This window comes from Dermacentor silvarum, chromosome 11, assembly GCF_013339745.2.
Source record: "Dermacentor silvarum isolate Dsil-2018 chromosome 11, BIME_Dsil_1.4, whole genome shotgun sequence".
Classification (NCBI taxonomy): Eukaryota; Metazoa; Arthropoda; class Arachnida; order Ixodida; family Ixodidae; genus Dermacentor; species Dermacentor silvarum.
This window is the reverse complement of record NC_051164.1, coordinates 36,262,571-36,285,902: the sequence shown is the minus strand read 5'-3', so window position 1 is coordinate 36,285,902 and position 23,332 is coordinate 36,262,571. Positions and strand designations below refer to the sequence as shown.

Sequence of the window (23,332 nt, the reverse complement as noted above, 5' to 3'; positions counted from 1 at the left end):
CACGAAAGCGCCATCTTATTTCTCTAGAACGAACTGCTCCGCGAAAGAATCAATACTCTGTAGGTCCAAACACGTTTGCTATATGAGCTGGTTATTTGGTCTTAGTTGATCGGTAGCGTGAACAGTGTTTATATGTTAATGCGCTACTGTGCTGCGTCATGTGCATTTGCATATGTATATCTGTTCTCCATAAGGGGCGCTCTTCTCTTTGTTCTTTTCCTTTTGTCATGCTCACTGTTTCATGATGCGAACGAAAAACTTGCCTGTATTTTTTATGTTATTACAGAATGGATGAACAGTTAGTCCCTTCGGTTTATTGAAAGAACAACTGCTAAACTGTTGAAGCCTATGTTCTAGACACTAAATGCTAGACCGTTGCGGTTAACCAAAAATGGGTAGTTATTCCAAGAGTGATTCATGATCCGTGGCAGCCCACCTAATTCCCTATGACATAGAACGCACTCTCGACTTCTTTGCGCTATGCAACCTTTGACATAAATGAAATATGCTCATCAATATATCTGGCACTGCTATTAACCGAGCGGCTGATGCTGCGGCGTTGGCAATCTGCACGACTATGACATCTGCTAAAATGTAACACTCAATACACCGTAGTAGTGGACCCCACGTAGTAGTGGACCTCTGTGTAGAATAAGATTATTTCGCGTATCCGAAAAAGAATGAGGAACGATAACTCTAGTAGTCAATAATTATTCCTAATCATTTCTACTTTGTATTAAAATCCAGAATATTACAGTCGCTACTAACAACTCCGTTGCCCCGGAAAGTCTCCCGCCGATATTTTTGACAAGGTAAGGGATCATTTGGGCGTTTCTTCTTTAGATTGTTCGATTTTTTTGTATTGTTTAGGGCAGTCTGTAAGGCAAGTTTCGGGGTGAAGGGCTTGATATCTCTTCGCGAATGGCACAACTTGGGGATATGTTTAACTACGTTGTCGTCTCTGAACAATTTTATTGTATGTCACATTGAATAGGCTGCGTACATTGGCGCTACGTTTTGGCTACAATTTGGTTCTTTTACTTTGTCTCTAGCATCTACTCCTCAAAGAAGCGCTGACACCGTGGAACTTAGCTCTTTGCCAGACGTCGGTGGCATTAATGGCCGTTGTTTTACGACTGAATAATATAGGGGCTATCAAAAGTAAATCCAAGCAAGTTTATTTTATTGCGGATGACCTCCAGAAGCTCGAAAAAGGTTCACTGCTGAGAGCCGTGGAAATCATTCTTCCGGTCCACGTCGCGGGGCCGAGATTGATAGCACTATCCCTTTAACCTACCCATTTTTCTTCTTTCCAATAGTACGGACCAAATCACCACATCTTGAGCAAGCAGCCGTCACCAAAGACGTTTCACGGGCAGTCATCGGAACACAATCATCATGTTTTCGCCACCGCACTCCGCACCAATACAAACCTAAGAAAGCAAACGACTGACAACCCAAATCTCGACGTCTTTTGGTCCTATGGTGGGCGGACATCGCATATAAATACACATTGCTCCACATGCTCTACCACGAGAAACAGTTATAGCTATTTTTAGAAATGCGCTCTGTAGCTTTGTTTGAATACTATGCCGCTATACGGCTGAAAAAAGGCGAGAGTGCTGACGCATTCGTCATTTTCAAGGCTGAGGTTTATGCAGGAGGTTTCTTTCTTTTTACGTTTTTGAAGGTTAGCTCAGTGCTATATTTACAGGCGCCACGCGTCGTAAATATGTTTTCCGTCCTCAACTGCCATGACCGGCATCTAAACATAGATGTCCCGGGAGCGGAAGCTCATTGCCTCTCTCCTACTGAGAAGAGCAGCCAGGGAAGGCATTAAATAGAAAGCAGTATATAACAGCCGCCAGTCGTTCGTCAGTCGCGCCTCAGAAAAGAGAATCGCGATACGGTCTCTGTCGACGTTGCACGGGAATTAGTTGTTTTCCTACCCTCCTCTGAGGAGCTTGATTCAGCACCTAAACAAAAACTTGGCACTCAGCTAAAAAAAAAAAAAAGCTTTCCGTACAAACAGGAGCGCTACTTCTTGTGAGCGGATTACTGTTGGGCACCTCTACAACAAACCACCGTACAACGAAATGACCTGTATAATGAAGAACTGATTATGTCCCGGCCGAATTCCCATCTGTCATGTGCACTGCGAACGCCTCTACAACGAATTCGACTGTACAACGAAGTAAGCTATGCACGCCGACGGCTGACTTGTTGCTTTACAACAAACGCCACGTAGCGCCGCGACCCTCCTCTCCGCAGATTTCACTTCGCTGTGGTCTGTACTTGCGCTAACGACAGTGCTAACAGCAGTGCTAACGTCATACTTAACGAGTTTGCCGAGGTAGGCGAGTATTACAGACCTGCTGTACTGCTTGAGTAATTGCTCAACTCGTACTCGGCTTGTGGCGGACTCTGCGTGTGCAGCGGCTGACAAATACGTCAGCCGCCGCAGTGATGACGAATTTTGACAGCAAGGAAGACGATAGCTGCACTCTACGATCTGTAGCTTTATCTCGGGGGGGGGGGGGGGGGGGCTTTTTTGTAAAATCCACCTAGTGAACTGTCAACTTGGACTGCCGCCATTGGCTGCCGCTTCACGAGCGCGACGGTGCCAGCCAGTCTCATTCGCACACGTGAAGCGGCAGCCAATGGCGACAGCCGAAGTAGACAGTCCACTAGGTGGACTCTTACAGAATACACCCCCTGGTGTTGCTGACACCGCTGCGGACGCCGTAGCTGTGCAATATCAGCTATACTGCATTCCACCAGATGAAGTCTGCACCAAAATAGTGACTGATTTCACTCTCTCTTGAATTCATGTTAAATAAAGGTTTCTTTTCTTTTTTTTTGCGGGGGGGGGGGGGGGGTACGCGCTTTTAGCCTGCTATAAATGTGGGCAGTACTGTGCGCGATCTTTAGAACGAAGTGACCTGTATAGCAAAGGAATTTGGAGGTCCAAGAACCTTCATTGTAAAGCGTTTGACTGTACTTGTTTTGCCCGAACAGCGTTCACCAGTACACGCAATATGTCCTACTGGGAGGGTATTCTGTAAGTGTCCACCTAGTGGACTGATCAATTCGACTGCTGCTGAAGTGGTGATAGGCTGGGCTGGGGTACGTGCTAGACCGAGGCAGGCGTGGACAGCCAATCTCCTTCTCGCTCGTACAACTACAGTCTACCAGGGGTGGCCGAAATAGCCTGTCTACTAAGTAGACACTTACAGGATACTTCCTCTGCTCTGCAGTCACGGTTCCAGTGTGTCCGTAAAGATGTATCTGGTTTAAACGTTTTGTCTTGTATTAAAATTTCAAGATTATAACGCTACAGTGACACCATCAGCACCACTGGAGAGATACTGGAAAGCGGGAGGAACATTCCTTTTAGAAGCGCATCGATGTTCAGCGTACCGTGAGATGATTCTTATCCTATGAGCATAGTTTAACAGAGTCATCAATTGTAGGTGGCTGAACAAATATTACTTCCTTAATTGGTCTCTTCATGCATACTTATACTTTGTCACTTCCCCTCCCCTCGTCACTCGCCGCGTTTCTTTTTTGTTTTATTTTGGTACATTTCGGCACTTGCGTGATGAAAAAAATTTCGATGGGATACACATTTGTGGCCAAGGGGGGCGCAAGGTGAAATGAGGGGTGGAAGGTGTCTAGAGAGTTAGTCACATACATCAGTTTTGCAGCGTGATGACCTCCAAATGCACCATAGACGGACTGTGAACTGACGTGAACCGACGAAAAAAATGTTCCGACAGGCGTTTTCAATTTTCTGCATGTATTTCGTAGGGTTCGCGTTACTCATGCGTTCTTATAAAGCTGAAAAGAATTAGTCTGCGAATTTGACTTCTCGAAATGCATCGGCTCAATGCAAAACCGAGCACGCACTGCATGGTTCATTTAATCGTTTTTCATTCCATTAATCACCATCTTGGTTTATCCCTTCCAGCTCTTCTTGAGTATCAGCTGGAAAATCTGCTGCAATTACGGCGCGTGCGTCTAACTCGAGCGTCATGTGCGCATAACGTGGCTGCAAATCTCATGGCCGAGTCCCCGCAGAAAGAATGCGCAATACCCCTTTCGTTATTTCTTTTTTTTTCGAACTCATCTTACGCTCGATATCACTTTACAAATGGTTTCATTACTCCTCCCAACCACGAGAATGAACGAACGCTCAAACCGGAACTGGAAAGCAATTCCAGCCAATGGTGGTTACACAGCGAGCGCTGCCTAACGGACCATAGCGTGCGGACGAGGCCATTTTTTTTTAAAGAGACATCTATCACGTGGTTCATAGACCCAACCGTCCGGAGAAAACTGCCTCTCATCGCTTCTTCCACGCGACTCACGCCAGATTGCTGAGAAAAGCGTCGAATTTATTTTCCCGACGGCTTCTGGAAGGAATGCTCCGCAGCCATGAGCGAGCGCCACCGCATAGAGATTGCTTATGGTAGTTTTCTTCGTGTGGCATAGCGGCGGAAAATTAATTTGCGCCCAGCGAGTCAGAAAATTGAAAGGGGGAGACGCGCATGATGCTTCTTCCCTCGGATGTGCGCTAGGAAGCAGTCATCGTCATAGAGAAGAGAAGTACTGATTCTGCAGTGAAGTGAGAGAGGATTTGACCAGGCTGCAGGAGAGAATGCAGCAGGAAGTTTTTGGAGAGCTGTTATCGAAGACGCTAAGGGATTGCTGCAGCTGCTGCTAAAGTTCACTGAGTCTGAGAACTTGTGCAGGCGAGAGAAATGAACTATCGCGGAGCTCCAATAACTTGCAGTACAATAGAGGAGACATTGTCAGCTCGAGGGAGTGAAAATTGGCATCAGTGAAGAGAAAAATAGGTTGTTTACGGTTGTTTTCGGGTTTTTATAATGAAGTTTTAAGCTCGTATTGACAAAGCCAGACTTGCGTAAAAGCGGTCTTTTCTTGGCCATCTTTCAGGCACATGCCATCAGTGTTAATGATGGGAATGATCACATAGGACTTGGCCAATCGTGAATGGCACGTGACCAAGAGAAAACTGGGGACAGAGGCCTTGGTTTCGAGGAGTTCTGTGCGTGGCATTCAGCAATATCTTTCGGTTTCATGATGTCATCGGGCCAGAGAGGTCAAACATTGGAACGAAATAAATTATAGTAACCGCTCGATGCCAACCAATGAAGCAGTTTTGTGGCCCAGTTCTAAACGCTCTCGCGTTTATATTTACGTAATATTCGCAAGTAAGTGTGCATACTACTTTTCTTTTGAAAGTATGAATTATGTAAGCGTTCGTATATTGTGCGCTCATGCAGCTGGACACACTCACGGTGTTCAGTGAGAGCTATACTCAGATCCCAGGTGAAGGAAGAAAGGGCAAAACAGGTGGTGGAATTTAATGTTTCAACCGTCGCGAAACGCTATACTGCATGTAAAAATAAGGCAGTGCAGATGCATCGGGCATGGCTGAGTTTCTGAAAAGAAGCCATAAATAAGTCACGGCTAAACATCCACTGCGAAATTAAATGTCCTTCCACTGGAGCTCATAGATGTCCCGGACCCACATGAAAATCTTACCGAGAACTTATGACTCACATGGATCCGATTGACACTGATTTGAGAAGTCATATGAGTCACAAGTAAACAGTAGCGTAAAAACAAAAGCCCTTCAGTGGTGTTGGAACTTAAGGTTGAACTGCCGATGGTGACAACGCTTTTACAGCAGAAGTTGAAAGCGCAATGATACAACAGCTTTATGAAAAGCCCATCACATGATCTATTGAAGTTAAGGGTAAGAGGAAGCGACGCGGATCATGGTGAAAAGCGCAATATAGATGGTGCAGTGGTCGCCAAATAAGGCACCTATGTAAGATGTATACTAGTAAACCAATTTCTAAGAAGAAGATGCAAAAATTAAAGTGAAAGCCTCGCGAGGGATACGATAAAACGCCTAAAGAGTCTTGCTAAAAACGTTATACTGCTTTTGCCAAAGGCAGCTGGATATTCGAAAGTTAAAAGAAAAAGAAAGTGTATATATACTCGCATTGTGTGCTGTAAAGTTAAGCGGTAATTACAAAAAATGAGGTCAGTTTGTAGCCATATTAAATTACTAAACCGCAAAATGGAGACACTGATGTCGACGACAAATAAGGGTCCACATAAGAGAACCACCGCAGCAGCGCTTTTCAGGAGAGAGACCCGAAGCCCTACAAAGAGGGGGGGTTGTGACCGGTTCTGTAGATAAGATGCATGGATAATGGTACTATTTCCTGTCTCAATAGCCGAAATGATGGGTATGGGCTCTCCAAAAGCATCGCTATCCGCTATGTCTCCTCAGAACGATGTAGCTTTATTTATTGTAATAGTCGCTCATTCATGTCTATACTTTTTGTTTTCATTCGCCATGCATACATTGGTGGCAATCAGTATTTGATATTGCATCCTTTGAAATTCCCAGCAAGCAAAGTTCGTGACCGGAGCCATCAGCGTAAACTGCGTTTGTGGCGTTCGAGTCACGCGAGTGCCGTGATGACTGGGATCCCATTTGTATGCATTGCACCGTTGGTCCTTCAGTGAGTTACGATTCTCAATGCAGCGTTCACGAACCGTTGGCGTGGCCATTACAGAAGAAGCGGCTGCTCGCAGATCCCTCTGCACACATACTTTGGCAATGGACGCATTACCTTCGACGTGCCTGAATAACCGAAATCCTTCTTAGTGATCGCAAGACTGTATGTTACGGTGGGGTGCCTGAGTGGCATGCCAGGAAATACTTGCTCTATATTTCCTCAATAGCAGAGCAGGACTTGGTGCCCCCCTCTAAACAGGGTCGTACAAGTATGGGTCACAAATCTTCGATGAGTTTCAAACAATATAACTTTGCCAAGTTACAAAATGCGAATGTTTCTTAATGGAGGAGGCAGAAACAACTTTATTTTGTTAATTTGCTTAGTGAGGGGTGGCTACCAGGTGGTGCCTTACAGCCACCTCCTCAGCTCTTTTGATGGCCCGAAGTTGAACCTTCAGGTTCGGGTTCATGAGTATCGCTTCCCACGCTTCAGGCGAGGGAGCGGCCAGGAGATCTGGTGGGGGGAGATCTTCTCTGCAGTCCCAGAGAATATGATTTAAGGAGGCTAAGGACCCACATAATGAGCAGTGTGGGTCTGTCAAGTCAGGGTAAAAGTGTGCGTATATTTGTGGGCTCATTCCTATGATTCTGTTTGTTCGTCGTCTACTTTGTCTGTTATGTCATTTATTTCTTTGCTGTTGTAGAAGAAAGTAATGAATGCCGCCGAAGCACCCAATAACACATGCGATGCGATGCTGCCATGTCAGGGGCCGTTTAGAAATAGTTTTTCAGAAAGGTCATTTGTCAAACACGATTTAGTTTGCTGAAATGACGGCTGTGCTTTAGATGAATGCACGCTCGTCACTGGATGAATCAATGCTCGTTTGCTATACGGTGATGATTACCGTTTTCATTTTGTAATGTACAGAATCACATTAGAAGCCCACTTCAAGTTATCACTGAGAGCGTTGGTTTACGTTAATTTTCCTAAGCGCCTTGTAGAATGCCTGCAAATCCTATATGAAGAAATAGGTCTCGTCATTATGTTTCACGTATTCGTTTTACAACCACCAGTTTTTAGACTTGAGTATTAGAGGTGTATAAATAAGACCTTGCACCTCACGGTATCGGCGATGTTGGCATTTTTAGAACGAATTGCGTTATCAGATTCATGGGGTTTGATCACCCAAAGTGAGCATAACACCACAGAGAGGCGCCATAGGGGATGGTTTCGAATTAATTTTCATACATCGCAGCTAAATGCCGAATTAACTAAGCATCGTACGGACATTACGAATAAGATCCCAAAGCAGTCGCTCATAGTTTTAAGATGCTAGTTTACAATTCTGAAGAACTTAAACTTCAGACTTTACGGGCGCACTTCCATTCTCCGAGATGAGGAAATTGCAGAGATAATATCCCATCCATAAGTTCAATACAATGACACTAACGGGCATAAATATTTCAAATGGAGCTTCGGAATTGATTCGTTTGACCAATGTCACGAATAATAACAAGGACGCTTAACATTTTTTCGGTCAGTAAGTTTCAATCGACCTGGTCATATGCCCTGTCTAATGTTAATAACTCGTAATTTGTTGTCTCCAAAGCCTATCGTTAGACATAATATTGCGCCAAGTTTATTCTATAGTTTCGATGTAATTTATCGAATATTTCGCAAGCCTATTTTCTTTCCTCGTTATGATTAGCAACATGCTGTGTTCGTAGCCACGCAGCCACGCAACAACCGGACCGGAAGATAGGGCACAAGCGCTTACGTCATCTCTGCTTGTTTGTGTCCATTCGCTACGCTGCTACACGATGAATAGAATCCAAATCGCCCAGTCATCTATTGTGTATTCGTAGTCCTTGGGTTAATTTTAAACTTTCGGTGGAAATCAAAGACGTGTTGAAACAACTCAGTTTCTTCTTCTATTTCTTTTCGACTAAGTCTGTATTGTTCGCTTTTCAAAATATCAAAGCCGTGCATTTCCTTGGTCACTGCAATCTCTAAAAACCAGGACCACCGGGTTGCCAAATCCTGCATTGAATTGAAATGAATTTAATTCTGCGGTTTTACGGGCCAGAAAAACGGTTTGATTATGAGGTACGCCGTAGTGGGCGACTCCGGTTTAATTTTAACCACCAGGGGATCTTCAACGTGTCCTCAATGCACGGGACGCGAGCGTTACTGCGTTTCGCCCCCATCGAAACCCCGGCCGCTGAGACGGGGATTCCATCCCGCGACATTGTGCTTAGCAGCGCCCCACCATAGCTAAGCCACCACGGCGGGTCACAACTCCTGCTTACAGGAGCGAAGATCCTGTCCCGTATTTGCTACCCGTTCCCCCAGCAAGAACGGAAAGAGGTATACTCTTACCCGTTTCCTCACAATAAGAACATAAATACACGCCCCCCTCTTTTTTGTTTTTATGTTTTTGTGAACACTTCAGCATGCCCTTCCCCAAAGCACGCACTAGCGTACGTTGCGCCGCCCTCACAGAGGATGAGGGAGAGTGAGCTACGCGTTCATAAACTTTGCTGGGAAAAGTAGATGCAGTCCCGACAGAGAAGAGCCCCTTTGTCGAAACGATGGCTCCAACAACAAACCTCGTTCGACCACTGCTCCTCATTCAATTTAAACACGTGACATGTGACAATTTGCTCTGCTAATAACTACACAACACCGGTATTCTGCGTCATAATTACCACTCAAGCAAGCGTGTTTTCTTCTTTCGTTCACTTTCAAAGAATTAAAAACCTCATCTCTCACCGAGGCACTGTTTCGCTATATTCTTACGCTGTGGTGATTTATTTATATCCATCTTGTTCGTAATTTCTTACTTGCGTTCATTTTCGCTAAACTTTCGTGCTTTCCCTAGCGCTCTGCCAATCATAACTGCCGAGGGAAACTGCAAGGAGTGCCGCTTGTGTTGTAGTATTTCAATTTTTATCTCCATTCTCCTCCGTGGCATACCTTGCGTCTTTATTTCATTACTTTTTTCTCGCTTATGCTAAAATCACTTTCCTATGGCGGGCGTCAAATTTCCCGTGCGCTAATTGATTCCCTCTTACGACCGACCTGCCGGCAAGCCACCCGTTGGCCCATCACGAGGCTTCCATGTTAATGAACGCTCTGGCTTCAAAATGCGTGGCAACTCAAGGTCTCGGGTGTATCCTCGATGTGTGCAATGTCGTCGACAAGGGAGTGTGTACGCTGTTTGTTAGTGTTGTGTCTTCTGCATAACGGAAGGCAGCGATGACGCATGATTACTTTGCTTGCCTGTCCTTTTTCCGTTGTACTGCAGTATTCAAGGCGTGGTAACTGTCATGAGTTGCTAAAGGAGTTTTCTAATTGTAGAAAGTGGATCTCAATTTTTTTCCTCTATATATGGAGCTTTGCGAGAAACGTGCACATTTCTTTTACTTTGTTCTATTCTTTCTTTCTTTCGTTCTGTCTTCGTTTCTTTCTTTCTTTCTTTCTGGGAGATCTCTGATCACTAGTGGATGTATTGGAATGTAGGTACTCCAGAGGGGAAACGTCATAATGTCGCGAATGTAAAAACGTATAATTTCGTCATATTTAAGCTTTAGAAAATGTATAAGGTTGGCGCTCAATACGGAACCTTTTTTCAACGGGTATATACTTGAAATCGCTCGTGGTAGATTGCAGATAGATGTCCTCCTTAAGCTAGATTAGTCGAAAAGACTGGCGTTTCTTGCGCCAGAAATGTATATGCATAACTGAGTAATGACAACGATTCACTAACTATCGGAATAATGGCTGTGATTTATAAACTGAGACAAGGAAGATCCCAAGTACGTTCGCCTTTGAACGAGTCTTTAAATAAACACCAGCTTCGAGAGAAGCACCGTTTGTTCCTGCAAAATGAACTGTACGCTCTATTGACTTTTTCAATCAAACCATCGTCTTTAGAACTTCAGTACCAACTAAACCAGTACATCGATGGCTTCCCTTTTACATTTTCGGAACAAGTATTTTAAAACTTCTGCTTATGTCCGAGTTTTTGAAGTGGATATCACTTGGGAAGTTGAAACCCTCAGTTCGAAAACTGCAAACTTAATTCGCAAACTCTTGTTATTCAATTGATAATACACTTTGAATTCTATGTAGTGAAAGTAATATGCGCTACTTCATGTAAGGCAGCTAAACATGAGGTAATGAGGTATCTGCCACAGACAACTTTTGAAATCGCGTCTTCTTTTATAAAAAATACTTACCTGGTTTTGTACACGGAGCTCTTACGTGGTAAAAATGTTTGTGAACACTATAACTTGCTGCGTGAAATAACGCGTTTATCGGTGAAGGCATTACCGAGAAGGGACAAATGCGCCAAGAAAATTGAAATGTACTCAAGCTCAACAAGATTGGTCATTGAAATCTGGACAGCAGGGATATGTGTCCGTTGTACATGGGTAGGTGACACCGCGCGCACACCGCACCTCGTATGCATGAATAATTCAGGTAATTGCGTGCAGTTGTCCAGGTTGTTCACGCACCTCGTAGTTAACTCGCTGTTCGCACTTTTAAGAGGGGCTACAATGACGTGCCTAGAGTGAACTGTAGTTGCCTTGTCGACTCTGATATTTTCTCATTAGTGTTATTACTAATATTATTAGTATTTATTCATTAGTACCCTAAATGTCTGTTGTCAAAGAGTGTAACACATGGAAGGGATGTCAAAGAGCAGAAGTGTCTAAACAAGGCAAAGGTGTAAACACGCAAAATATAAATATGCCGGTTAAAAAAAAGCGAATGAGCACACGTTCAAGACAAGATGGTATACAATATTGACGAATTTTAAGCAGACATTGTACTTGAAAGGTGAGCACGCAGTACAACGTATGGGTTGGGTTTTCTGGTGCATACTTCTGACGTGGTCACTGACCAAGTTTGAACCATATAATGTATTACGGCCGCTAAGCACGCCTCGATACATACATTAACAAAAACTGACCATAGCACAAAATTATCGAGATCTCTTGCCGTTACTTCGAGTTCACTGCTGAAATTCTTTTATTTATTATTTTTCTTTAATGACAAAGGCTGATAATGGTGGCGTGGCGGTGCCTACTGTTGCCACCTGAGATCGCTTACGGTATTTGGAAAACGGTCATGTTGCGATGAGCGCTTTAATATTATGATGAAAAAAGTTTTACGATGGACAATCTTGCGACGAACGAAGAAATAGCGCTTTTAAGGAAACGTCGTTGCAAGTACCTCGAAACGCGCAATACCACGACACACGAAGAAACGCTGGAGACAACACGGTGTGACTAGAAGCGGATTCATTTGATAAAATAGATGCGTTTTAGGCACCCGAGTCCACCTTTCACTAGATGCATAAAGGACGTGTAGTCTATTGAATAAATTAGTTGGACGTGGCGCACACAAATGCATGCTTTTCTCTCGGTGTCCTTGTTTTATAAGCTTCAATTTTTCGAAAGTATACGAGCACCAACTAACCGAATAATCAGCTGTGTTGCGGTTTCGCTCCTGGTAGTGCCTAGGTGAGAAGAAATAGTACAAAGCAACGGGGAACGGTGGAGGGGCGGAGGGGGTAGTGATATTGCTAATTAAGTGTTTGTGGTGGCAGTAATTGGTCCTTGTAGAGGAAACTTTTCACAAACACCACTCCTCCCCCACCTCCCCCCGAAGCAAACACACCTTTTCACATCTCTCAAGGCAGTGCTCTGGATTTTTTCAAGTTGAACGGATCGGCATTTGAGCTCGCTTTAGGAAACGCTTATTAACAGAAAAATAAAAATAAAGAAGCTTTAATACGACAACTGTTTCCGTGTTTTGGCGGCCACTTTCCGGCTACTAAGCCGGGAAACTGCAATTTGCGAAGCAATAATTGTTCTCGATGAACCAAACCTGTGCTGAGCATGAGGACGTAGCGCCACCTGGTATGCAGCCAAATAAGCAATTTGGAGTAAAGTGGCGGCATCTTCAAAATTTAACAAAGCTTTCTTCGCAATCCCATTCATTGACCGTGTACGCTTGCGTGTACACGACTTGCTTTTGTCAGTTCTGTGCACTGATGTCAAGGCAAAAACAAAATCTATGAGATGGCGCTGCAGGTACATTAACTTCCGTGCTCGCTTAATTTGGCTTCGTTTGTGTTCAGCGTGCCGAATGTTACTACACACGATCACTTTGGTGAAGGCACAAGCCTATATGACGGGATAGCTAACTTGTTCACTGTCTATGAGCCAGTCCGCAGTCAGGTTTTTTTTAATCGAAAAACGTGCCCTTAATTATTCTCCAATAAGTCAGTACTTAATGGCCTCCTCTAATTAGGACTATATACTGAATCAAAATTGTACAATGCATGGTCCTGCTGTCTCGGCTTCACTTCAGCGGAGTTAGCAGAGCCATGGAACAAAATACTGAGGCTTCAAAACGTTTATCGGCAGTCCTATATAAATCGCTAATGCGGGAATCAAACCTTAACGTCACTCAGCTGTGAAACGAACTATTGTGTAGAGTCGCCTGTTCATAGTAGCAAGTAAGCAAAAGCTTCGGACAATCTATGCATTTGGAAGTATACTTCACAAAATGTCAAGTCCTCATGAACAAATTATAGTTTTACTTCGGTTTTTTTGCACTCCGCCACGCTATGACCCGCATGCAGCGTAAGCAAGTTGCCCAGAGCCGTTTTGTTTGAACGGTAGTGCGCGTTCGCGCAGGAAGTTCTCAAGCGTAAGTGGAACGGGCGCAGGTCTCGCTCCGCTGCCCAGCAGATTAGGCGGAACGTGACGGCCTGCTAGCTGGACTTCATCGTATTTTTGCACCTGAGTTGATCATTGATCGTCGATAGAGATGGTGCGCAGATGCGAATGTACTTTTAACGCGTATACAAGGGCCCTGTGTCGCAGAAAATCCGGTGTCGGCGTCGTAGTCGGTGTAGGCGTCCCGTGAGCGAAAAACATTCTATACGGCACTAAAGTTGATCTTCTATCAATGAAGTTGCTCATACCTTGCCTTACTTTTTTACAAAGTTATTCCTCGGAATTTTGAGAATGACAGCCCACAAACTAACATTATGAAACAAAACACCGACAGCGCTTGCCTTTTATGTTAAATCTTCTCAGACTGAAATATTAAAAATGCGAAACAATAACAGAAGATCGGCCCACGGAAGAGGCCGCGTTTCTACTACAAAGCTCGCCTTCGTGCATAGCGTTCGCCGCCAGCGTTTCCTCGGTAAATATTACGGTTACATAAGCTGCAGTTGCCGGTAAGCGTGAGAAGCTGTCCGGGATATTTGAATGCTATGGCGTTCCACTCTTAAAGGCCAAGCTTAAGCATCCTCCAAATTCTTATGAAACAAAAGCTGATGCATTATAAAATAAAGCAGCGAAGGTTTGCATCAAGGAAGCTTAGTCTAGTGTCGGCGCAATGCACGGGGCCATAGCGAAGTGCCAGCGCAGCCAACCACATGTGGTCTACTTCAAAGCCGGGCGATCGTGCGCATGCCAGACGGAAAATCTCGCACAATGTTCTGTTCTAATTTGTTCCGTTTGACAGCGGACCACACTGTACGGAGGTAAGCTTTATTTCTCTAGCGCACGTCAGTGGGCAGTAAAGATGAATGAAATTTATCGCGCCCACTAAGGGCGCAGTCGAGAAGTACTAGAAGTTGTCAAGCTGTTTGCGTTCCATTCTCGTTAGGTTGAGTTTGAGACATTGAGAAGAAACGCACTACTCGTGTGTATGACTTCCTTTCTTTTGTTTTAGTATCACTTTTTATGCCCGATATTTGTTGGAACCTTCTACATAATCTACATTACGGTAGCAACAGGAGAACACGGACATCAGAGTGCGAGTAGGGGCTATAATCACGAACCCAAAACCATTTCAGAAGAAGATAACGTTCATGCACATTAGGCTACGTCCACAGCATAGTCGCACAGTTTTTATTTGTAGCCTGTGAAGACTTTGTAGAGCTTCGTAGGAGCATTAGCAAGTTTAGTGACAGATAACGTCTGCTTCGGCTGCGCGTTTTTTTTTTTTTTTTTATGAAGGGTGCTAGCTCTTGTTACGATAAGATACGTTGCTTTTACCGGCGGTCAAAGAAGTTAGGTATTAAAATTATAAAATTGTTCAAACGTTTTCTTATCACGTTCGATGCTTTCCTGTGTCTTTAAGTTAGGCTCAACTCACAATTTTATATTGCTACGCCAACAACTCGCCCACCCCCACAGGCATGCGATCTGGAAGGTCCTATGTTTGTCCTAAATTTACACAAACAAAACAAAAAAAAACTCAGCTTGACTTCTTGACAGGTACCAGGTACACCAGCGTTTATACTAATCAGTTCGTGTAATAAATGTCAAAACGACCGGAACATGGCTGAAAATCATAGTTTTTAACGAAGATCGATCACACCGAAGGTATGACATGTTTGCTGACCCGGCGCAGCCTTTTAAAATAATGAACGTGCACCTAAAATGTATTTTAAAATTGATAGACTCTCTGGTCTGCGCAATAAAGAGATGCATGTAGGCCGCGAAAAATTAGATAAAATATTTGCATAATGTAGCCCTTCTCGAATGACGGCGTTCAACGAAGGGACGCGATGGAACGAACTCTTCACTAGATGTTCTCAGCCCCTGTGGACGATATTTAATAGATGTGTCTAGGCTGGTCTCAGAAAAACTTTATAACTTTTTCGCAGCTTTGCTTGCTGATTCAGAGACGCCTGCATTAAAAGATTTCTGAAAATTTTAAAACGTGTGTTTAATGACTAGCATATTAGGGAGGTGGATATTCAGTAAAGGAACGGTATGTGGCCGACACGTTCCTTCCCGTATTTTTTTTTTTTTGCATAAACATTACTCGGAATTTTGTGATTATTTTCCTTGCAGCTATATATTAGTATGAAGTGTTCTAGTTTGCACTTTTTCTATGCTTGAACGCGAAAAGGACTTTAACTTGCTTTTTTTTTCGTCTCGCTAATGTCCACAGCAAATGGTGCTAAGTAGACTGAGCCTTTCTTTTACACGGGCCTGCGAAACGAGCTCTTTATGTCGGATCAAGTGAATTTATAAGAAAGCTTTTATAAAATATACGGTGCATGTTTCATAAAACATGCACCGCATGTATTGTGCTTCTATGAAGCTCAAAAAATTTTAAGCAACAAATACAAAACTGTATACTGTGCTGTGGATTTAGGCTAATGTGTGCGAACGCGATTTTATTCTGTAGCGGTTTTGCGTTCGTGAATAGGGCCCCTACTTGCACTCAGTTTTCCTTGTTTTTCAGTTGCTACCGTAATTTAAATTATTTATGCAGTTTTAAATACAAAATTTGTACCCATCAAAATTTATACGTAGTTAAAGAAAGTCAGGTACATGAATAGGGCGCTTCTTGTCAACGTTTCAATTTCAACCTAGCGCGAACGACAACCTAACACCTTTTAAATAATGGCGTAACAGTTTGTGTACCTCATTTGTTGTTATTAGATCTGTCTAATAATCCGTGACGATAACCACGGACATCTAGCGACTGGGTAAACGAACTCTGCTTATCCCACTTGCTTTACACGGCGGAGTGTTGCTACACATGACCGCTTTACTAAAGCCACTACCATGTTTGGCGGGGATTTTCGAAGTTCGCGTTCCGTCAGCTGTGATGAATGAATACGTTTTCCTTCCACATATTGACTGTAGCGAACAATTAAAAAGCGTATATGATTGGAGACGGTGCCCCAAATCACAATATATGAAAAACGCCACATGTCTGGCTCTCTACACAAATTAAAAAGTTCCCATTCAGTAATATCAAGGGCTCGCTTAAGAGGTGTAGAAATGTCATAATCTCAAGTGCCTCATTTTATTGGGGCACTTTATTTCATATAGAATTGTGTACTTTGGAAAGATTCATTAACCTGCCCATCATTATCCCTACGCGCAAAGGGAGAAGGTTCACCTATATTAATTATTGCCTATATAGTGATCTTGAACAGTACGAAAAGCTTGGATTATCTGAAAAGTTGTCCACTTGTTATAAATGGAGAGGCAATTCAAAACTTCACTTACCGAACGGAAGCGTTGATCGGACACTCGCTGGTGTTACAGCTGCCGTATTTTTCCTACACTTTTTCTGTTTTGTTTTTCTGCTGGTAACAGCGTCACCAAAGGTTCTTCGCGTGCACTCGCTTCCTGAAATCTTCTCTCACGGAATCAGGAGTGTAACGGAACGTTCACGGCTGGTCCGTTGCGTCGCAACTCGCTTGTCCACTTTTTTCAGTACTGCACACTTCACCGCAAATCAGTCACCTCGCAGAAAACAAGCTTTATAAGGCGCAGATTTTTGTCAAAAATCAAACTGAAATATCCACGTTGGTGAGCGAATAAGACATGGGGATTTTCGCAGTTACAAAAGAAAAAAAAATCACTACTGGGTTCGTGGTGGAGGTTCTCGCGTTTTGAACTCGAAGGCAGAAATGCTCGCAAAATTTTCTGCAGCAAAATTTATTTTCTTGTTTGATAAAGATGAAGAGGCCCACACGATACCTGACCACGGAAATAGTAATTTTGTCTTGCTACCGAAGATTTTTTTTTCCTTGCGTAGTTCCTTGGTTTGAGTAGCAAATGTCAACAGTTCAGAAAGCACAAGTATTTACGTGGCCTTCGACCAGACCTAGCTATTTCTCCTTGAAAGAGCTAAAAGCGAGACCAGGTTTCTCAAAGAAAGATTTTTTTTTCAACGACTCATGCGGGCTAGATTCACCCCTCGCAAATTTCTGATCAACGTTGTCTCCTCTGCCTTTGCACAAATAAGAGCTTCCGGCAGGAAATATACGGCTAATAAAAGATACACAAAAGGAAGAGAATTGTTGGAAATACTAATGTCTTGCTTGATTTCTAAACAGCCCTCTAATTCTCAAGACTTTTGGTGCAGTGACACCTATTAGGGCGCAGTTTTGCGTCTTGGAGCTGGAAGTGCGGCCAAAAAGGTAAAGAGATAAAAACAGAGAGAAAAAAGGTCCAGAAGAACTTCCTAGTTTAATTCACAAGACTTCATGGCATTTTTAAGTTCACCTAACGGTCAAAAGATAAAAAGAAACGACAAAATACGGGCGAGGTGAAAATCTAACAGCTCTTCAGGATTCACACTGATTCTCGCCCACTTACGCCAAACTTTTTCGGTGCCACGTGAGCCTTCAATCTCAGCCAAATGATTTTTTTTCCGCGACGCTGAACGCGCGCACAGAAAATCTACTCACTTCCTACACAGAGCGAGTCCTTCTCCGTCGAAGCCGCGGCGCAAAAGTTTCTAATCCGCGCCTAACTTTCGTCGTTCGAGCGAGAGAAAAAAAAGGAAATAAAGTTGATAAATGAGCGGTATAAATGGAGTCGCAACAGCTCCTGTGAATCCCAGCAGTTTGACTGCAGTAGCCGATTATCCACCGAAGTCCGCTATCGTGACCGAGGTTGAGCTGGGTGGTGGTGGAGGGTGATGCCGACAAAGACGAGGCGTTTCCAACGTGAAGTAAGAGCATCCGTCCGGTGCGGTGCCCGCGCTCCAACTCCCCGCTCGGGATGCCGACGACGCCGAGCGCTCGGGGTTCGGGCGCGAGCGGCGCGCTCTTCTGCGGCGCGCGCATGCGCATTAGTGTCCCAGACTCTGCGAGTAAGGATGAGGAGAAGACGAGGGGTAGTGGTGGGATGTCCACAAAAAAACAAAGAGAAAAGGGAGACTGCCTCGGGATGAACCGGGCAGCGCGCGCAGTTTGAGGCACGCTGTATCCGGCTCTAGAGGGAAATGCGCGCTTGATGAAGCAGACGCCGCGAGATTTACAATTCTACAAAGAGGGAGCAGATGCGGCAGTCAGTGAGAACGACTGAGTGGTCTTTAGGCAGTTTGAGCTCCGAAGAATTCGGGTTCAACGAAAGCAAAGAGAAAGTCGGCGGAGTTTCCGAAGTTTCATTTCTGGAAAACCAGCACAAAACTGCGCAAAAGACAAAGCACGTGACAACGGTTCAAGCATGTGACCTACAACTGAAGCTGCCGCTAAGGGGGAAAAAAAAGGGCGACAGATGAACGAAGCCGAAACCTCAAACAAGCCTAAAGGCATGCTTGAAAAAAAAATACGTTTTCGTACAGTAACACCGAAAATTACTAATGTCTCTTTCCGTTTTGTGCCGTTACGTTAAAAGCAATAGATGGTGCTGCTTTGCATTTAACCAAGGCGGGCAGTGTTACATGAGAGAGTTTCAATTTTCTTTATCGTTCTTCCTGACGAACAAGTTATTACAGGAACGTCTTCGTCGTATGCAGGCAGCACAACGTGATAATTGCAACATGCTTACGACATCCTTTCTACACGTAATGAAAGTCGCTGTGTTCCTCATGCCGGAGGTGCGCCAATTTTCATCGTACTTCCCGCCTGTTGTGGCTGTTTTTGCGGAGCCCGCTTTATAGCATTTAGGAAAGTGCTGATACAACTTCTTTATAGTAGCGTAAGTTTATTAGGATTTCACAGTGATTGGTAATAATTATTTGTGTTTGGATTGAAATATGGACTGAGGGGATTGTCTTCCGCTTCTCTCGCAGTGCAGGTTTCCTCAAAATAAAGTCGCAGCCCTAGCAGATGTCGGTAAGTTCACTTGCTTCTTTCCATGTTCTTTTTCACCTTCTCCATCTACATGTCGAAGTAACATCTTCAGTAGCCTGTAAAATACCTTGTCAATGTATTGAGATGCGTGCACCGACCACCCGTCATTGTAATTTGTGTTGTACAAGACAATGTTTCTTTATCGGACAAGGACTGGATGATTAGTGGTTGTACTCGGTGGAGCTCTGGGAGCTAGAATATTCAAAATAAATGCCTGAAGATGCGTTGTAGCTCTTGTCCGTTGACCTTGCCTGTATCCTACAACAAATCCTGCTCTTTGAAGGACAAGGCTCTCGCATTTACTGACTTTCCGCAAGAGAATTGCATGTCCGCGCCTATAGCTTGGCACGGGTACATGTATCGTGACAGCACCAGTTTCTCGCATTTGGCGCTATAGTGATAGCTAGCACTCTCAGACGCTGTGTTACAGCCCCCTGCCTTCGAGACCGGACCATGTTGTTCGTCAGACAGATATCTACAAAGTTAGTAACGCTGTCGCATTAATAAAAAGAATACGTCGATAAACGCATGAAGCACTCCCGCGTGAACCATTACTCGACGTCACGTCTTTCCCACGTGCGTCCCCGATGCGTGCTTTACTGTTACCGTTGAAGAAGACTTCAGCTATATAGCTATGCGTGTTCGCTGATCAAGTTGCCAGGGTACACTGGCTCTTCGCTGTTTCCTTGTACAGCGTTCAAAAGCTTCAATCAGCGCCTTTCTTGCATGTCTGTAAGGAAACACCCGACGCGCTACATCTAACTGCAAGTGTCAACTATTAGAAAATTGTCAGTGAACATACCACGAGGGCTGCTGCTGGCGCCGAAAAATATTATGTCTGGTTCTAGAGACGTGATTACGTCCTGAACATTTGCAGAAAGCGTTGTCTGGAAATGACGTATGATCTTCGACGCACAGGGGTACATGCTGCTGACCGAAGGAGAAGGGGCGCATTGCGTTTGTGGCATACCTTGGCGAAACCTACAGAGGAGTGCCACATTGACAGGTGCAAGAAGGTGCAGGTTGTGCAAGAAGTGTTGCAGTTATAACTGGCCGCGATGGCTTTACGTAGTGTACCCGAGTTTTCGTTTATTTCAAAGCGCAAGCCATAGCAACCATGTTATCGGGAACGTGCAGTCCTTCCACTAATCGTACTATAGAGCAACCGACACCAAATGTAGATGGAGGAACACTTCGCATGAGGTATTTGCAATGGTTAAATATTTTACTTGGCGCACTTTCAGGAAGTGTTTCGGATACTCGAAAAATATGTTCTGAAAGCCATTGAATGATTCGGACAAGTATACAAAGTAGTGCTGACGACGGCGTTTTCTGCTCAACCGTTACAAATATGGAGCGCGGGTAACTTCACGGTGGAACTAATAATCGCAATGCATTTATTCGGTTTTCTCTTGCCCACAAACCAGGAAACGGTAGCATTGTTCCTTTGTGTGAGCGACATATAACTTAGACATGCATATTTTTGTGCGATATTCTGGCCAACCCTGCAGAGTTCTTTGTTGTCATCACATTTTTTCTCCCACAGTCTTTGACTTAAATGTTCCCCGAATATTGCCAAGCCGATACGAAAATATCCGACGACAGAAGCAGATATATTGCTTTAGTTCAGCTAGCTATGTCGGCCGCCTCATTACCCAAACATTAAACATTGAGACAGGTAAAAGCCACGTAGCCCGATTCATCTTGTTTCTCACTGAACATCCAGTCAACCTTAAACGAAGTTCACTATAGCCTTCTACCACCCGCCAATCGCAGAAAACTATCTTTTATATGATTTTATCAAAATAGATACTATCGCAAGATATGTATCGCCTGTGGACTGCCCCTACGCCAATGAACTCCATGAATCATCGTTGCATGTGGATTCGTCCTGTGCCGTTAATCTCTGCGCGTCTCAATCAACCGCAGAAAGTCAGTATAACCAAAAGTAATACGGTTACACAGTCACTCTCCATGTTATTGATGACTTCGAAAGATTCAAACCAGCTTCCATGGTCTGTAACAAAACCCAGTGAACCATTGATAAAAAAAGAGATATGCGCTATGACTGTTTTTTATGAGCTGGTTCATAACCATTGTGCAATATTCCTCTTGTATTTTGTGCGTATTCAGTCATTCTGCTTTTCTAGAGTTTACTTGATACCTATCATTGTAATGCCGTGTCGATCTACGTAATAACATATACTGACTTTCTTTAATTGTATGTGAATATCTTATCAACCCTCCCCTCTGTAATGTGCCTGTTACCTTGAAGGGAAAGGTAAACAAGTATACGTAAATATATTATAAACCTTTTTGTTGTCGTCGAGCAAAAGTGAGAGTGTATATTTAGTACACTACGAATCCGGAGCGGCTGGCGCTATACCGAGGCTGCATTCACAGACTTTTCAGCGAAGGGATTACCGAGCCATTGCCTCCGGCGAAATTTTCCCGCGAACTGCAAGGATGCATCTAGCCAGCGTCTCAAACTTTCACCCGCGAAAGCTGGGTGCCGCTGACGGGATTTGACTCCTCAACCGGAGCGACTGTTCGTGCTCCAGAGATAGGCTGTCATTCCCCGAAGGATGAGAGCGACGTCACAGAGCCTCTTGACGAAGCCGTGACGTTGCCGCGACATGGCACGCTTTTTTTGTTTGACGCCTGCTGGGGATGGTTCCCTTCGGGCCGAGTGAATACCCTTTAAACTGACGGCCGCGATCGATTGGAAGTGAGCTTTTACTTGGTGCTGTGGCGCCATCACGGGGAACTCATCGCAAACAGCACACCATGAATCGATTCGCCGTCATGGGAAGCGGCAAGTAATGTGAAGCGACGTTTTCCTTGAATATTTTTATGGGATTGGGGGGGGAGCGGGGGATTTACCGAACGGCACAAGGAAAATAGAAGGAAATTGAATAAACACTCACAGCTCTGCTTCAAAGTGAGCTCTGTTTCGTTGATGCATACTTTTCACTCATTAGAGTCAATATGATTCAGTTTTTCTGTCACAAGCCAGGTATTTCAGTCTACTAAAGCTGTAGTTGTTGAAATCCAATATTTAGTCCCAATTAAAAGTTGTGTTTACAACTGCATAAACCTATTTGTTTCGCACGGAAAGTCTAAAAGGCAAAAGGTTGTAGGGACCTTGAATCCAGTGTTCAGGGTCTAGAGGGAATCCTGGGCGAAGGCCTGTCGCATGAATTTCAGAAAGACGGGCTTAAAAAAACCGGAGGCAAATTTAAAGCGACTGCGTCATTATCGAGTTTTTCATAGCGCGCTCTCAAAGAAAGGGCTGGCATAAGGTATGAGTCGCTGTAGTGGTCGGGTTTGTGTAGTAAATGAAACTGCTACCCAGAGATTCGACAACGCGATCTTCTATCAGCAAGGAAGGCCGCCAGAAAGGTGCTAACTACGCGCTGGTATAATTGCTCAAGTGGTGCGTCAAAGATTTTCTTGATGCTGAAGCAGGTGTCTCAATGTGTCTTTGGTAAAACGTGAGAGCGAGCGTGGCAGGATAGTTTAGAACAGCTGCCACTTGCTCTGGTTGGTACGGGATTTAAGGAAAAGGAACTATGACAGCGTAAAAAACCCAAGACAAAGTAAGGGGATACATACAAAAGCGCTTTGTGTATGCACTCTACGTTATTGCATGTTCTCACACTGCTATAGTTCGGCTATAAAAGACACGGTATTTTAACTTAGCTTGTTGTTGGACAAGTTGGTGCTAAGGCCAGAGTGTCGAACGAAACCGTAACAGGACCCAAAACCGGAGTTGCACCGTTATTTTCAGCTGAACCAAAACTGAACCGAACCGTCATTTTTCACCCATCTTGGAACCGAACATGAACCAAAATTTATTGGTGAAACTGTTCCGAACTATTAACAAAGAGTTCGGAAGGAACTGTGACCGCTCTGCTAGGACACGTCAAAGAGTAAACGTTGGACAAAGGCGCAAAGCCTCCCGTAGTCTGGAAACGGTTCCCCACGCTAAAGAGAAGCTTGAAATTACACCAGATAGCCTTAACTAATCTATGACACTCGTTATGTTGTTTAGGTTTTGTGCTACCATATATTTATTTTATTCGATGAAAAATGAGGGTGTTTACGCGTGCTCCATCAT

At 44.1% G+C, this 23,332-nt stretch overlaps 1 protein-coding gene across 4 annotated transcripts in view; it reads right to left on the bottom strand.

The window, feature by feature from the left end:
• Window positions 1-23,332, bottom strand: part of LOC119433978 (cholecystokinin receptor type A) — a 136,182-nt gene that overhangs the window by 68,844 nt on the left and 44,006 nt on the right. For 3 of the 4 annotated variants that reach the window (XR_007464186.1, XM_037701269.2, XM_049658225.1), the window contains exon 1: window positions 16,631-18,188. The exons of the other annotated variant lie outside the window; for it this stretch is intronic. The gene's annotated coding sequence lies outside the window, so the exon portion shown is untranslated. Of the gene's footprint in view, window positions 1-16,630; window positions 18,189-23,332 lie in introns of those variants that run through there. 4 annotated transcript variants of the gene reach the window in all.